General features: G+C 35.3%; 1 protein-coding gene and 1 long non-coding RNA gene across 4 annotated transcripts in view; both read right to left on the bottom strand.

Moving 5' to 3' along the window:
- Positions 1-17,591, bottom strand: part of LOC106176769 (uncharacterized) — a 226,984-nt gene that overhangs the window by 22,239 nt on the left and 187,154 nt on the right. The gene's annotated exons all lie outside the window — the stretch shown is intronic.
- LOC147762108 (uncharacterized) overlaps positions 2,894-17,591 on the bottom strand; it is a 70,776-nt gene continuing 56,078 nt past the window's right edge. The window contains exon 3 of the long non-coding RNA XR_015334242.1: positions 2,894-3,734. This is a non-coding gene — a long non-coding RNA (uncharacterized LOC147762108). The remainder of the gene's footprint in view (positions 3,735-17,591) is intronic.

The following is a 17,591-nucleotide window of genomic DNA, read 5'->3' as shown; positions in this document are numbered from 1 at the left end:
GTAGTAGACTATAGGAAATATGAGAAATATCGTGATCTGCCCATTGGATTTTAGCCCAAATTTCATAAGTGAACATGTAGTTTGTTCTCTAAGTAGTTTTTGCAAGGAATTTTTTTTTATTTCATATTCATTTTACTATCTAATGTTCATTAGTCTTTCCAGTTTGTCAATAGCTGTTAGTATAAACGTTGTTTATATATATATATTTTTTTATGTAGGACTTTTGACACTTTTTTTGCCAAACGTAACGAAAGTGCGTATCCGTTTTTTGCTCCCAACAATAAGTGTTTGACTGAAAAAAGCGTGCAATTTTAAACAGATCATTTAATAAAAATCTCATAATTGTCATTATTATATAGAAAAAAAAAAAAAACAATGGCGGATCCAGGACATTTTAAAGGGGTCAGATGTTGACATTTGGAGCGAGATGGAATATTTTGAGAACTTGATCATGTGAGTCCAGAATGGGTCTCTCTCCTCGGGGAGGGCGGAGACTAGATCCACCATTGTTTTTTTTTTTTTTTTTTTTTTTTTTTTTTTTTTTTTTTTTATTTATTGAAGAAGTTGAAATATTTTGTTTTTGTCATTAAGAACAAACATAAGACCATTAGTGTGGTAAATAGTTTATTTGTCAAGTCGAATATATAAGAATGTTATATTTTTTACACCTGCAAGTGAATTTAAATGCAGACATCATAATATTATACTATAATATCATAATATTCTTTTAAATACTAGAACGCTTTTTAACTTGTAGTAATAAAAAGACTGAAGACGATGATATTTTACAGATATATGTTTTATAAATATTTGAATACATAAAAGCAATTTGTATTGCTCTTAATAAAACACTTATTGAACATACAAAATGTCTTAGTGTTTTTCCTGATGGCTACATGGCTCAGTGAAAGCCTGGGGTTGGGGTTCGATTCCTGGCTCGGGCACTTTGGAATTACAAAGGGGTGCTATTAGAATTTTTCTTTGGTTACTATAAGAAGAAAGTCTACACGGGGAGGGTGGGTGGGAACACTTGGAGGAGTAGGTAACGCGCTTGCCTCTGAGACAGAAGGTCCCCAGTTCGATTCCTGGCGCTTCTAGGTCCCAGCAAATTACCTTTTGCAAAAATAAACCAAAATAAACAATTCAAACTACTATAAGAGGATCAAACGAATGAGGAAAAACGCGAACTGAGACAGTGGCTCAGTAGGTAAGGCGACAGACTAAGAAGTAGAAAAGGACGAGCTAGGAGTTGAAAACCTAAGGTTCAAGTCGAGCTGAAGAAAAGAAAGTCAAGAATAAACATGTGACATTTTGCACATCATCTATTACAACTTTTATGTACGTTTATTATAACAAATACAAACAACTACACCATACAGATGTATGCAAAATCCAAACATTACGTTTTGGCTCTACATAAAAAGTAATTTTCATAACGACTGCGCAATTTGAGATATAAATTAATCTTAAATACAACTATCTACAACTAAATGTGTGGGAGATTCTATGCATTTTGAAAATTGTCGCTCAAGATCAATCATTTTGGTTTTAAAAAAGTGCTCAAGAACACTGCATACAAGACGACATAATACTGACCAGAACATGAAATTCTCAGGTTTTTACCCAGAGTTATAAGAGAAAGTTGAAGATTTGACGATGTATTTTACAGCCATCGTTCAAAGTTGAATTTGATGTATTTTTCTTGTGACTGATCCAAAATTTCTCTAGGGACATTTTTTATCCAAATTCAAGGGTGGCAACAGTATAGAAAATTCAAAATGCATACGATCTCATGTAAGCGTTCTCCCCACACGCGGGTACACACTCATGACACCACAACTTACTCTATGTCCCCATGCTGATGATCGCGCACAACACCAAACAGCAGTCAAACATTATTCAATTCTGCAAATTTGATGAGTGCTTTTCTTATAGATAAAAGGATATGTACCTTATATTTTGCGTCATTTTTCTTCTCTTTAAATCTTAAAATAGGATTTTGGTGGCACATTTTTGAGTGAACACTTAAATTTATGCGTCGTGCGAATCAAGAACAGCATGAAGACATGGTCAGTTTACAACCTTATCCCAGTCATAGTCACTTTGAGAACAGTATGTAAACAAAATTAAAAAGGTTGTGCAAAAACAAGTTTACTTAAAATAACTCTACGGTCACTTGTGCTCAGTGATTCAGAAACACTCAGCAAAAATAACCCAACAGCACGTGCAGGACTGACACCTAATCAGGCCTTTTGTTCTCAATCACTCCTTGATGCCGACCGAAATATAGAATAAAGAAAGTACCAAGTACAAGATCAGCATTAAATAAAACACTGAACTTCTTATTTTTTTTATTAAACTTTTAGCCTTACCAATCAAAGTGTCTTCTTTCTGATGAAATTTTGATTTTTCACATTTGATTAGACAAATTCCACAAAACAAAGGGTTTTAAACAATAAATCAGTAAACTGGCCAAATCATACACCATGTACCAAATATAAAAACAGATACGTATGCAGATTTTATGTTAATTCAATAAAGATTTTACTTTGTTTTTAGAGGATTGGCAAAAGTTGACAGTCTACAAAAGTTCGTCCAATTACTAGGAAATACCGATACCCCCTCCCCCCCCTAAAAAAAGCTTTGCGACAACTGTGGTTAACGATAAGAATATGATAAGGATTTTTCAAGTTGTAAAAGGATGCGATAAATGCCAGTCCTGCACGTACACTTTAATTGTCAAAGGATGCCAAAATAAAACACTTTGTTTCTCTTAACAATTCCGCTTTGTAACGAAGGCAAAAAGCCAATTTTCCTTCTTAAAAAGGAATTTTCCTTCTTAGAAAGGCCTGTTTTAATACGTGTAGGCAATTCTGTAATAACTTGAGCACATTTTACAATGTCATACTTCCGATAATTCTTAAGTGTCATAATTTGGATTACAGTGTTAACAGCTTATTGTAGTTTTATATCTCGGTCATTTCTTCCAATAAAAGATTCTTGTAAAATATTCTTCCAAGAGAAGATTCCTGTATACATTTTACGCACGAGTCTACTTATTTTTTTAAAGTTAACTTCATTAAAATCAATATTTGTGTCCATATCCAATTTAATATGAATAAAAATGTATTTTCGAGTGCATAACAAAGTGTCTTATTACATATTTGCCCACACAAAATTTTACAATCAAACATTCAACCGGTCATACCACTACAGCGCTCTACCTGCACATCACATAATGATTATTTTACAACAATTGATTTTATTTTCATAGATCACTTAAGCAAGGCACTTTTTTGTTTTAGGATAATTTTAAAAGTGTCGTTTCAGGTTAGAGAACTGGTGGGTATGAACAAAATTTTAAATTATGATAAAAACATCGTGTGCGGATAGAGTGCTGTACTACAACTTATTTACATATGTATAATAATAAACCAGCGACGTGCAGGGTTGACGCTTGGATTTGGTCCCTTTTATCAGAAGTTTCATGAATAAAACATTTGTTGCACGCTGTACTTCATTCGATACATGTTTTGATGCAGAATATTACAAACCAAAGCAAATATTACATTTCAAACCAAACCAAATGTCAACCCTGCAAGTTGACTATACGACAAACTTCGACACGCAAGCATTAAGACAACGTTGACATGGGTGCGGGCGCTGGCGTTCACGAATCTGATGTCTTTGCTGGGAGTGCGTCCTATCTCATCGTAGACGGTTGTTACGAGGCACTGAAATTAAATGTAAAATGAAATAAATTAAACTAAATTCATAATAATATCTAAGGAATTGACAAAGTGAAATACATAATATTAATAATAATCTTGATTGGTTTTTTACTTTCTAAGTTATACATTATTTTGCGTATTTTGTGGGTAGAGTGATATAAATTCAGGATTTTATTGCTATATGTGCTTATTATAACTTCTTCTGAATGATTTTACCAATTACTTTCTACCAATGCATCCATACTTAAATAAATTCGTAATCCGAATGCAGGCACTTTAGCTCAACTTTTTTTAAAATCAAATGTTTTATGCAATATCTTATTTCAAATTATAATATCAAGGACGGTGTGTAATTGAAATTGAAATCAGGAAAAAAATTGAAGGCAAGGGAGGTCGACAGTGCCTAGCAAATATACTAGTTCTCTAGAAAACCACTTGTTTGTTAACAGTTAACTTTAATTAACAGGATATATGTGTACAAGCCGCTGTCGTAAGATAAAAAGTGCACCCATTGGGAGATGAGAATTTACCGGTAGTTACCTGCTTTGTCGTCTTGTTTTGTTTAAGACGGAATAACGCGTTCAGACCTTTGGACGGCTGGAATAATCTTCTCACTTCTTTATGAGCAAATACTTTCCTTCTGGAAGAAGCAACGCAAAAAGGTAATAAAATTTTCAAGCTCATTTCAGCATTCAAGTCAGTAAAATATACCCAAGAGTACTTACGCCTGAAGTGGGAAACGCATACTTTTTGATAAAATATCGTCATCATAAAATGATCAGTGTTGCCTTATATCATCTATACAGTACTTACAACAAACTACAGCAGTTCTCAGTGCCAAAATTTCAGTCTACGTGTGGAAATTGTGGCAATGTGGCACGTGAAGCTTCTTCCTCTTCCTTCTGACCTTGGTCCTATCTGAATACCTCTCACCAAAATGCTCACCTGGTTTACATAATAATAATAGCACTGACTGTGGGATTGTGTTAGAGAAGACACGATGCGGCTTAACACAATCTAAACGTTATCATCAGGTTATTGCACAAACAAACCATTTTGTTTTGTCCATCTATAGACCTTCATCCAAAATAAATGAGGTTATTATTATTAAAGCATCCCAATTAAAACATGATGTCGCCTATTGCTCTAGCACTGTAAATATTTAACACTAGAGTTGTGGCGACTAAGGTTTGTACATGTATATCTAACATTTTTATTTTTATGCAGCAGTACATATGAACCCAAATATGCTTCTTAGAAAAAACAAATCACATAAGAATCAGTTTACTGAGTTACGCATCATTTGTTCTCTGTTGTCGTGACTCTGTGGTTGCGTGCGACGTTGTATATGTGCTCACGCTTGTTTTTACGTCGCTTATTGTTCATTGTTACGCTAAAATGATACATACGTTACCGATACATACGTTACCATGAAGCGTGTAAATATTTATTTTATTTTCATTGGTTTTCTTTCGCTTTGTGGGCCAACACTTTATGTCTTTTATTTGTGTTTCAATTAAATAGTGTTGGCGCACAAAAGGAAAGACAACCAATGAAAATAGAATAAAAAATATTTACACGCTTCATGGTAACGTATGTATCATTTTAACGTAACAAAGAACAATAAGCGACGTAAAAACAAGCGTGCGCACATATACAACGTCGCACGCAACCACAAAGTCAAGACAACAGAGAACAAACAATGAAATCAGAAAACAATACTTTCACATTATTTGTGGGCCAACACTTATGTTTTTTATTTGTGTTTCATTAAAATAGTGTTGGCGCACAAAAGGAGAGACAACCAATGAAAATAGTATTAAAAATATTTACACGCTTTATGGTAACGTATGTATCATTTTAACGTATTTGTATTTCATAAAATGTATATATACTGCGTCTTCTGAGAGCTGAACAGCTTGTACAGTTTGTGACATTTTAGGGAGAGGCAGATGAAAATGGAACAGAGAGGTGACATGATATCTGTAAGATTCTGCAGGGAGAAATGGCCTAGTTTTTTACCTCTCAAAAGTTTTTTACCTTGCAATATACTTTGTCTTTCAAAGGTCCCCGATTCTTTAATATAAATAATGTTATCACTTTGAACCGCATAAAATACTTTTGGAAGTAAAAGAATCATATTAGAAACTATCACTACACTTTCTTTTTATCCTTTTATTTTTATTCATCTTAGTATTGCCACTGACATATCTACTGGTGCCTCAATTTAGGACTCATTCCCAATGACACTATTGGTCTATGTAAATCGATCCAACTCCACAGGGACTACCGCTGAATGCAATTGGATTGGCTCGCCTCCTTTTGTTTATAACATGCTTGTTTTCCATTTTCTACTCAAAGCTAGGGGGTGGTATGCTAATCTCTTAATCTGATTACATTCAGCAAGAGTCCCCCTGAATTGATCTACCTAGACAGATAAAGCACTGAATGCACTCTTATTTTTATGGGACTGAGTTCTTAGACCTAAATATTCTTACACAGTCATATAAATAAAACAACAACAACAACACATAATAATAATATCATTTAATATTTATTTAAAATAACAAGTTGGTTGGTACATTTATTATGTTGAAATGATAATTCTAAGAAAAACAAAGGTCAAATAAATGTTCAAGAAGTGCATTAAAATTGAAAGTTATGAATACAGTTGATGAAATCCTATAATTACCTAACATAATATGTAAGCATGAAAAATAATGACATAAACTGCATTGTAGACTTTTCAATTTAATTTTCAGACTTACAAAACTGTATTTGTATAACATCTGCACAGTACTTTTTAATTACATTTGTGCATTAAAAAGTAAAGGTATATGAGTCTGAAATTTTCTTAGTATTTAAAGGGATAATAACTCTTCTTTTTGGCCAAAAATGAATTTTCCTGGAGTAAACAACAATTTTCCCATACTTATCAATGGTTAATGAATCCATTTTTACATTCAAAGTTAGTCCCTGGTTTTTTTCTAAAAAGTTTGGTTTTTTGTTAAAATCTCTTAAGAGATTTTAACAGAGTATAGCCATCAATGGAGGTCACGTGGTCTAAAGACAAGCTCAGATATCAGAATAATAGCTAGAACTGCCGTTTTTGTGGTAAAACAGAATATATTATGTATCTATGAATTATTCACAATGTTTTTATTGTGAAATATAGATCTCATACGAAGAGTTATTATCCCTTTAATTTCTCTTTCTCCCTTCTCTTTATCTATGCCTCTCTACAATTTCAACCCACTTTCTCTTAAATAAAATTCTGCACTAATGAGCTTAATTAAATAAATAAACATTCTTTGATTACAAAGAGCTCCAGAATTACCAGGTGGGAATTTACTAGGTACCAGTACTTTTATAACAAGGTGATGATTCAGTCATCATTCTGACTTGCTTTACCCAGTATTAGTTTATTAGTACTACTTTTGGCAAGTTAACTCAATACATAACTTTGGATATTTAAGATAAGAAAAAAATTGTCTTTTCATTCAATTTTATTTTAAAAAATGTACTTAAACTTACAAAGTAAGCAACAAAAGTAATAATAAGTACTCATCTTTTATTAAGACTACAATGACATCACAACAAGACTGTACATATTAGTAGAAAAGCTTCAATATATTAATTGCCAAAATTTGCTAAATTCTTTCTTTTAAAGATATAATAATGAAATGATTTTCTCCATATTACTTATACAAAATTGCTGCAGACATCTTTTATACTTAATTATCCTTGGGCAAACCATAAGATGAGCACTAACATAAGACTAGACAGCAAAGCTGGCAAAATATACAGACACAAAACATAAAACATGTTGCAACAATAGAGTTCAATAGATTTTTTTCTGTGACAGCACTGAATATATACAAATATGGGCCAAGGCCTATGGGTTTGCAAATTCACCAGTTTGACCATTAGTTATATAATAGTTTCTTTCAATACTTATAAAACTGTACATGTGTATTTGTAAAAATAATCAAATCCTGCTAATTTTTAATTCAAGCAGCCTTTTACTAAACAAAGCGTCTCTGCAAATCTGATGTAAAACAAAAACATGGTTTGGTATTTATGGTAAGACAGTCACCAAAATACATGCAAAAATAAATAAATAAATAAATAAATAAATAAATAAATAATGTGTTTTTAAAATTTTTTACTCAGTCAAAGTGTGTGTGTGTGTGTGTGTGTGTGTGGGGGGGGGGGGGGGGGGGAGGGGGGCATGCATCATGTTCAGAATGAACACCAGTGGATGACTGGGGATGGCTACAGGAACATGGACCCTATCCAGGCCTTCCCAACTACCAGACTCGGCACCTAAGGGTCCTGAATTAACCGGTATATCGGATCACGCTACCCGTTTTCAAGGTGTGTGTCAGATCGCATTTCGGAGTATCATACCCCAGAACAAATTTTGTAGCACGACTGCGGGCTCATCCACGCTCGGCTGAACAACCTTAAACTGTACTCTTACATTAGAGTACTCTATTTTATTGTCTCTATGGGGATATATGGGGACTTTATGACATTCGGTTTGAATGTTTTTACCACTTTTGATAGGGCTTTTTTGTATTGTATTAGATTAATGTGGCAGTCTAAGGTTCATCTAGGTGGCTTTCAAATTTATGCACCCGGTTTTAAAATCATATAGCGATTTTACGACAATCGTTTACTATCCAATCAAGGTGACAGCCGAGCATGCCAGGGCTCATCCTGTCGGTGTGCTGGCTGATACTCCGAAATGCGATCTGACACACACCTTGAAAACGGGTAGTGTGGTCCGGTATACCGGTTAATTCAGGTTCCTTAGGTGCCGAGTCTGGTAGTTGGGTAGGCCTGCTATCTCCTGATGTCAGGGAGGAAAAAGAAATGGTTGGAGCCTGGTTCACAAACCTTGACAGCATTGAGACAAATCATCTCCAACAAAAGATTTCAGAAGGACATTATGTCAGGAACAAGTATTTTCCCAAATAAAGGTAGGGAGATGATATTGTAACAATACCCCCCCCCCTCCGTTTGATGTCAGGACGGAAAATACCACATTTCCACCTAATCTCTTTAGATGTGCTGGGACCCTTCCCTGAAAGTGACCGCGATAACAGGGTTATATTGGTGGCGAGTGACTATTTCACCAAAGGGGTTGAGGCCTTTCCATTACCTAACTGGGGGGCCATGAGGATTGCCAGAACTTTAGTGGAAGAAGTGATTGCTAGATTCGGAACACCAGCCAGTTTGCATTCAGATCAAGGAAGAAAATTCAAAGCAAACGTTCTAAAAGAAGTTTGCACTATTCTAGGCATCTACAAGACCAGAACAACACTGTTTAATCCAAAATCCGATGGGTTGGTAGAACGCTTTAACAGAACCTTGGTTACAGGCATTGCAAAACTTCTAGAACACAGTTGACATCAGAAGGATTGGGATGAGAAGATCCCCTTATTCCTTATGGCCTACTGGAGCTCACAACACGACAGCACCGGCTAAACCCCAAATTTAATGATGTTAGGGCGCGAGATTGATTTACCGGTACACGTGATGATTGAGGAACCTCCGGGTTCACCTGCTTTACAAACCGATTATGCCTTGCAGTTGCGGGAAAATTTGAGTAGTGTCTGGAAACGAGCGAGAGAGAAGCACAAGAGTGCTGTTGTACAGAAGCGTAACTATGATTCCTGAGTACATTGGCAAGTGTATAAAGTGGGAGAAAAAGTATGGTACTTTCATTTCAACAAGAAAAAGGGTGCGAGTCCAAAACTACAGCCAAAATGGACTGGACCATACGAGGTGGTAGATCGAATTTCAGACCTAGTATACCGGATAAAGCTTAGCCACAAGCATAAACCCAAAGTCGTGTACTACGATAATTTTAAGTTCTGTCACTAACCCCAGAGTCCATGGTTTCAATCGACACTTGGAGAGTCTCGACTTAGAGACTTACCTGAGTCGTGCGATGTCATGTTTTCTGGATTTTCCATTTTCTGTTGCTTGTCTCTAATACTCCCCCCTCCCTTACATACCAGCAAAGTTGTTAGGTCAGCCTTCCAGTACCTCTCACAGTAACTTACTCCTCTCCTTTCCTAGACATGCCAGGCTGTCTGTTCTGCAAGAAATCATTTACAGACCAAAGCAACCGCAAGCGCCATGAGAAGAGCTGTCTTAACTGCTTTTGCGGGTTGAAATTTGTTGACAAGAGTGTTGGTGGAACACTACAAAAGAAAGCATGCCCAGAAGAAGGAAGAGACGAACCCAGCAGGTCATATTATCCCGGAAGAACCCCCACTGCTAGTGGATGTTACACCTGGCGAGGAGGCATCCCTCATTCAGTCCCCTTCATCCAGCCCCAGGACATCTGAGAGAAAGCTAAAGGTAGGAACACCCCCTGACGAGTACCCAAGTTCCCTGGATGGAGAAGAAGACCGGCCAAGCAGCAAAGTCCCCAGGAGAGAAGTAAAAGAGGGAGAAGTAGAGATGGATATGGTGGCTTTGTTCCAGAGGGTTAGGCGATTGCATGAGCGAGAGACGCGCTACCCTGATGGGAGGTGAGACATAGTTCGAAACTTTTATTTTTAATGAAGAAAAAGAAAACCAATAGAGAAAAAGATGAGAAGTTTTACGAATAAAAGGAAGAGAAAAGAAAACGATTAATAAAGTCTTGTTAAACTAAAAACGGACAGCGATACAGAAATGGCGCGACTTTGCGACATTTGACCCATAAATTTCATTATTGTCTCATAAAAAACGATCGTAATGCGACCAAACATGAGGCCATTGTCGCATAAATAGCATCACCTTTGCGACCAGGAAATCAGAAAAATACTTATATAGTCATATTTAATAACAAGGCAGCAAAGCTGTCAAATGTACAGACAAAAAACAGGAAATAACTATGCACAAAATAGGCTACTGTCAATTCTGATGCAAAAATACATTATGTTAAACTGCAAATTCAACATCAAATTTTAATTATCCTCAACAGGTAATACCAATGTAATTAAAATATGTGACAAGTTTACACTTTGAAAATGTATAACTTCCAGAAAAAGAAGTCAATTAGACTGCTTTTCCGACTCAGACTGCATTTTAGTCCTGTATTTCTTTTTTGAAAGTTTGGCAATCAAAAGTAACATGGTTTTCCCATAATGGTCATCATGGCAGCAGCACCCAAAATTGTGTTTTCTTCTATTCTGATGCCATATTACATAATGGTTAACAGCATAATGACCGTCAATTTTTAATAATAAAATATAAGTATCATGGATTTTCAGAAAATGTGACTAGCATGGGTCTTCAAGCCCGTGGAACTTCAAAGTCACACCTTGAAAATGCCAATATGTGAAAAATTAAATTTTCACAAAAAAACTGTTTAACTGGCAGTAAGAATTACCAAACAGACTGTATTTCCTACTGAAGCTGTATTTTAGTCCCATGTTTCTTTCCTGTAAGTTTGAGAACAGTAAATGACATGGTTTTCTTAAATGGTCATCATGGGAGCAGTGCCCAAAATAGTTTTTTTTTTCAAATTTTGATGCAATATTACATAATGTTTAACAGCATAATGACCATCAATTTTAATAATAAAATATTAGTATTATGGATATTCAAAAAATGTGACTAGCAAAGGTCTTCAGGCCCATGGAACTTCAAAGTCACATCTTGAAAATGCCAAAATGTAAACGAGACAGCACTGTTCTGAAATTTTTTTTTTCCATTTTTAACAATTTTTAACATAAAACAAAATTAACAGTTTTCTGCCGTTTTTATATGATCAACTAAGAAAATTGATGAGATGGGAAAAATATCAACAGAGCAGTGTTAAATGTCCAATTTCTTCCATTCTGAGATTCTGAACATAGTGAATGATTGAATCTGACAAACTGCAATAATATGGGTTTATTTCCATTTTTGAAACTTTATTACACAATACATGATAACAAGTTTACCATCATTTTTACATAATCAACTAATAATGTTGTAAAGATGCAGGAAATGCCAAACAAACACTTTTACGTATCTTATTAGTTCAATAATGAAACTGTTTACATGCCTAAGAATTGAATCTGAGGAAATGTGAAAAAACTGCATTTTTTTAAAATAATGGCCTGATTATGCTGATTTTTGAACTCAACCTGCGTTTTAGCAGGAATGACCACTCCTGTAAGTTTAATGACAATTGGCCCATCTGTTTTTCTTATATTGTGTTTACAGTGTTGCATATATGCTGAAAAGTGAAAAAAAAAAGCATAACTACTAAAATAGTGGCCCGATCCTGCCGATTTTCGAACTTGACCTGCATTTTATGAATATTCATCAGCTGTGTAAATATACAGCCAAAAAGTAAAACTTTCTTCCACTTATCGTGTTTACAATGAAAGTGCACAGCCCCGGCAACAGTGACAGTGATGGCAACGACGGCGACGACAGACGCAGGTGATGGCAATATGTACTGACACATCTGTACATATTAACTGTACTGTTTGCGAACAATAAGTGACATGGTTTTTCTTAAATGGTCATCATGGGAGCAGTGCCCAAAATAGGTTTTTTTCAAATTTTGATGCAATATTACATAATGTTTAACAGCATAATGACCATCAATTTTTAATAATAAAATATTAGTATCATGGACAAACAGAAAACGTGACTAACAAAGGTTTTTAGGCCGATGGAACTTCAAAGTCACACCTTAAAAATGCCAAAATGTAAACAAGACTGCACTGTTCTGAAATGGGTTTATTTCCATTTTTAACAATTTTTTACATAAAACAAAATTAATAGGATACTGCCATTTTTTATATGATCAACTAAGAAAATTGATGAGATGTGAAAAATATCAATAGAACAGTGTTAAATGTCCAATTTTTTCCATTCTGAGATTCTGAACATAGTGAATGATTGAATCTGACAAACTGCAATGATATGAGTTTATTTCCATTTTTGACACTTTATTACACAATACACGATAACAAGTTTACCATCATTTTCACATAATCAACTAACAATGTTGTAAAGATGAAGGAAATGTCAAACAAACACTTTTACGTATCTTATTAGTTCAATAATGAGACTGTTAACATGCCTAAGAATTGAATCTGTAGAAATGTGAAACAAGACAGCACTGTTCTGAAATGTTTTTTTTCCCATTTTTAACAATTTTTTTACACAAAACAAAATTAACAGTTTACTGCCATTTTTATAAAATCAACTAAGAAAATTGTTGAGATGGGAAAAATATCAATAGAATAGTGTAAAATGTCCAATTTCTTCCATTCTGAGATTCTGAACATACTGAATTATTGAATATGACAAACTGCAATGATATGAGTTTATTTCCATTTTTGACACTTTATTACACAATACACGATAACAAGTTTACCATCATTTTTACATAATCAAATAACAATGTTGTAAAGATGCAGGAAATGTCAAACAAACACTTTTACGTATCTTATTAGTTAAATAATAAGACTGTTAACATATGCCTAAGAACTGAATCTGAGGAAATGTGAAAAAACAGCATAACTTATAAAATAATGGCCCGATTATGCTGATTTTCAAACTCAACCTGCGTTTTAGTAAGATTGACCACTCCTGTGAGTTTAATGACAATTGGCCTAAAGGTTTTCCTTAAAATGTGTTTACAGGGTTGCATATATGCTGAAAAGTGAAAAAACAGCATAACTTCTACTATAATGGCCCGATCATGCTGATTTTCGAACTTGACCTGCGTTTTATGAATATTCATCAGCTCTGTAAATATAAAAGCAAAAAATAAAATAGTGTTCCACTTATCGTGTTTACAAGGAAAGTGCACGGCATCGGCATCGGCATCGGCATCGGCATCGCCATCGGCGACGACGGCGACGACAGACGCAGGTGATGGCAATATGTACAGACACATCTGTGTCTGTACATAAAAATCAAGAATGATCCAAACAGTTTAACAAAGTAAAAGTCGTTCAGTGAGTGCGCAACATCACCTGAAACTGAGTGGGACTCAACAGCCAATAACATCGCACCTTTTAGTTATAGCGCTTAGCAACGCTTGCAAATTCAGCTAATCATGCTGCTTCTTGCATTCATCGCAATTTTCCCCCTCGCACATGGCGGAGCCTGAGCAAAGTGAAACTGAACCTCGTGACCAGCCGGCCGCTTGTTTGCCTCGGAAACGTGTCAAACGAGTGTTCAATGAAGCTTGGAAATCTAAATGGACATGGCTAGAACACAAAGACAACCATATGTTTTGCACACTATGTGTAAAAAGCCAAAAAAAGAACGTTTTTACCGAAGGCTGTAGCAACTTCAGAACCACGACTTTGGAGCGGCATGCTTCAGCAGCTGACCATCGCCAGTCGGTTCAAGATGAAATCTCAAGGTCAACTCTGTCGAGAATGGTAAAAAATCAGTTTAGTGAGAGCGACAGTGCCATAGTCCATGCTCTACGAACAATATATTTCTTGGCAAAGCAGGACATAGCAACATCCAAGTACCCAGATTTTGTTGATTTTTTGATACAGCAAGGCTGCCGTGCTCTTGCGTCAATTGCAAAAAGCTACCAATCCTACACTATTACCAAAAACTTTCAAGAGAGTATATACGAAGTGATTCTCCGAGATATGAGAAAAAAGCTGACAGATGCAGACTATATCTCTGTGCTTTGATGAATCATGTGACATTACTAGTACAAAAAAACTGAGTGTGTATGCGAGGATATCATCAGGCTGTAAACCAGAGACTATTTTCTTAGAGAATTGTGAAATACTGGATGGGAAAGCAGACACCATTGCAACATCTGTCAAAAATCTCCTGACAAAGTTTGACGTGCCGCCTGATAAGGTAGTAGGACTAGGAAGTGACGGTGCTGCCTGATAAGGTAGTAGGACTAGGAAGTGACGGTGCATCAGTCAGTATTGCATAATATTATCAAGAAACAATAAATAATAATAAAAAAAAAAAAAACTGGTGTGAAGTTGATAAATAGAATAAATTAAATAATGTACTGAATATATAATATATTACAAGGAAACAATAAATAGAATAAATATTTGAAATTTCATTCAAGAATTTTATTTAGTCAGGATTATAATTATTACTGTCAGTCTGTTATATTTATGAAAAATTCCAAAATAGTAAATAGTTTGGAAACTTTTTAATAATGAAATAAATTGATAGTTTCAATTTTTCTAAAATATTGGTTAGTTCATCAGATGTTGATGTGGAAAAATTAATTTCAATCTTTATCTCATCAGGTTATGACCGGAAAACACAATGGAGTTGGTACAAGACTAAAAAGAGAAATAAATCCACAGCTCATTCAACTGCACTGCATTGCTCACCAACTTGCACTCGTGTCTAGCCAAGCAGCCAGTGGAGTGCCATATTTGAAGACCTACCAGGAGTTCATGACAAATATCTACTACTGGTTCAAACACTCCGCCAAGCGCAATAGTGGACTGGCTTCTCTACAGGATGTATTAGATGCTCCCAAGATCAGGATAGAGGAAGTACATTCTGTCCGTTGGTTTAGCTTTTATAACAGTCTAGATGCATTGTATCGCTCTCGGCAATCTTTGGCAATGTTGTTTGAGCAATGTTCATGAGAAATGCCTTTGTTGTTTTGCTTTACACACACCAAGAGCACTTCTAAAGTCAAAATCCTGAGAAAGGGGGCCATTTAGTTTTATGGCGATCAACATTTGTAAATTTTCACTGATCAGTCTATTTCTAAGGCTAGATTTGATTATATTTTGAGCACTAAAGCCATGTTCTACGTCTGCAGTATGCACTGGGAGGGCAAGTGCTATGCTAGCCAATTTGCACAAGTTAGGGAAATTGTCCTTATGAAATATGTTGATAATTGCCCAGAGTTCTTTCATACTGTCACAGCTGTAAGTGTTTGCCAGGACCAATTCCTTCAGTATTGCCCATTCCTGTTTGACCACATTGCCATCAACATACTTGTCATTTGTGGTGTAATGACATTACATTACTTTATTGACATGACAATAATAATGGAATTTCTGGTAATCACGCCTAAGAGTGTTTCAAGGAGCAAATGTTTTTTTTTTTTTTTTTTTAAGAATAAAACTTGTTTTATGGAAACAAAAAAATGTTGTTTATGGTGTGTCCCTTGTTTTGAACCTTGTGTCTCATATTTTTATGAAGCAGGAGACACATGTCTCTCTTTTCACATAAAGTTTCTGTATCACTGTGGACAGTTAGAATTTGATACGTTTCATGATTTTCAGTGAAATCATCATGGACTGCCACCATGGACCTGATAGAAATAAAGCGATCAAGGTAAAAATTCCTGCTGCGAAAGCTGAAAAGGCTGCTTAAATATATAAGTTACAGGGCTTAAATTTTGTTATCGTTGGTGTTAGAGCCTTGTCTCATATTCTTAAAGGATGACATTTGTTGCATGGAAGGGGGGAGGGGGGGCAAAAGACAAAAAGCCTATTGGTACTAAATTTTATTTTCAGATAAATGATCAGGAGTCTAACTTTGTGTTTTCAAAATGCCAGAACTTCCAAGTGTCCGTGAAGTTTAATTGTCCCACACAGATATGCCTTTTGGAAGTGGTTAAGTTTCCAGAATACAAGGTAAAAATTATAATTTAATATAATTTTTTTCAAGTATGATTAAAATTATTTTCTTATCCCAGATTTGTGCTTCACAGTTCATGCAACAACTTCCGGTGATTAGACAAGAATTTGTCTATTTCATGCTCGAGTACTGTTGAGTCTTTATCAGAAGATTTATTATTCCATGTCCACCCCCTCCAATGACTCTACTTTTTACCGTCTGACTATGTGGAAAAGACCTACTACTGTGATTATGGCTTTTTAGACCTTTTTTATAATAGCTTTTTCGGATCCAAGTTATTTCCCAGTTAGTGGAGAAATTTCAATATTGTTTTTTTTAATGTTATCTTTTAATGTTTTCAAGGGATCAGCAAAATATGTCATACACAGCTTCATAATTCTACCTCTTAGCCACAGGTCTTTTACGATTCATATGATAGAAATAAACTTTTGTTTTGAAATATAGGTCACAAATTTATAAGCTTTTATTAGTATGAAACCCTTTTCTTTATTGGGCCCGATTATTTTGACAGAAATGAGAATGAAATCTCTGAAAGTGACATTTGATTATGTAATGTTTTATATCAGAAAACATAACCATTTATTAAATAGTTTACAAATATCATTCACAGGTGACACACCTCAAGTAAAGAGGCTGAAAAAGGATTCGGTTCCGAGCATTTCTCCATGGAAACGAGGTGCTGCCCAGAATTCTCAATCTGATAGGTCCCTCAGACAGAAACGGAGGAAAATGCAGCTTGAAACTCAAGCAAAGAACTTAAATATGAAGGTGATTTGGGAATGCTTAAGGATTCACAAGAAGTGTTGTTTTTATGGCCAGAAGTTGTGTTGAGTTTTTCAACAGCTTATCTGAAATTTCAATTACCCGGGGACCGTAGAAATACTGGCTGGATTCCAGCAGGGTTTTAGTCCGATTCCGGTGTACTCTTGGGAAGTGGATGCCTCATAACCCTGTAAGGAGTACATGCCAAGGCAAGTGTGGCTGCCTTTAAATAAACCAAGTCTTAGTTTGGGTGCAGCAGCAGCACTAAAATCTGTAGCTGGTGGAAGAACTAACCAATATACATTGTATTCAACGGTGTCTACAGAGGAACAAAGGGCAGGTCAGTGCACAGCATTGGACATCAAATAATCCACAGGCAATTGACAAATTTCAGGATTCGTGGTTGTATCGTAATCAGTTTGTGATTGATGAAGAATTGCAAGAACTGACTACGAATATATACAAATCTGTTAAGAACTTCACAAA

Source organism: Lingula anatina, chromosome 4 (assembly GCF_051362555.1).
Source record: "Lingula anatina isolate TDL-2025a chromosome 4, LinAna3.0, whole genome shotgun sequence".
NCBI classification, from domain to species: Eukaryota; Metazoa; Brachiopoda; class Lingulata; order Lingulida; family Lingulidae; genus Lingula; species Lingula anatina.
This window is presented reverse-complemented; position numbering and strand designations above follow the sequence as displayed.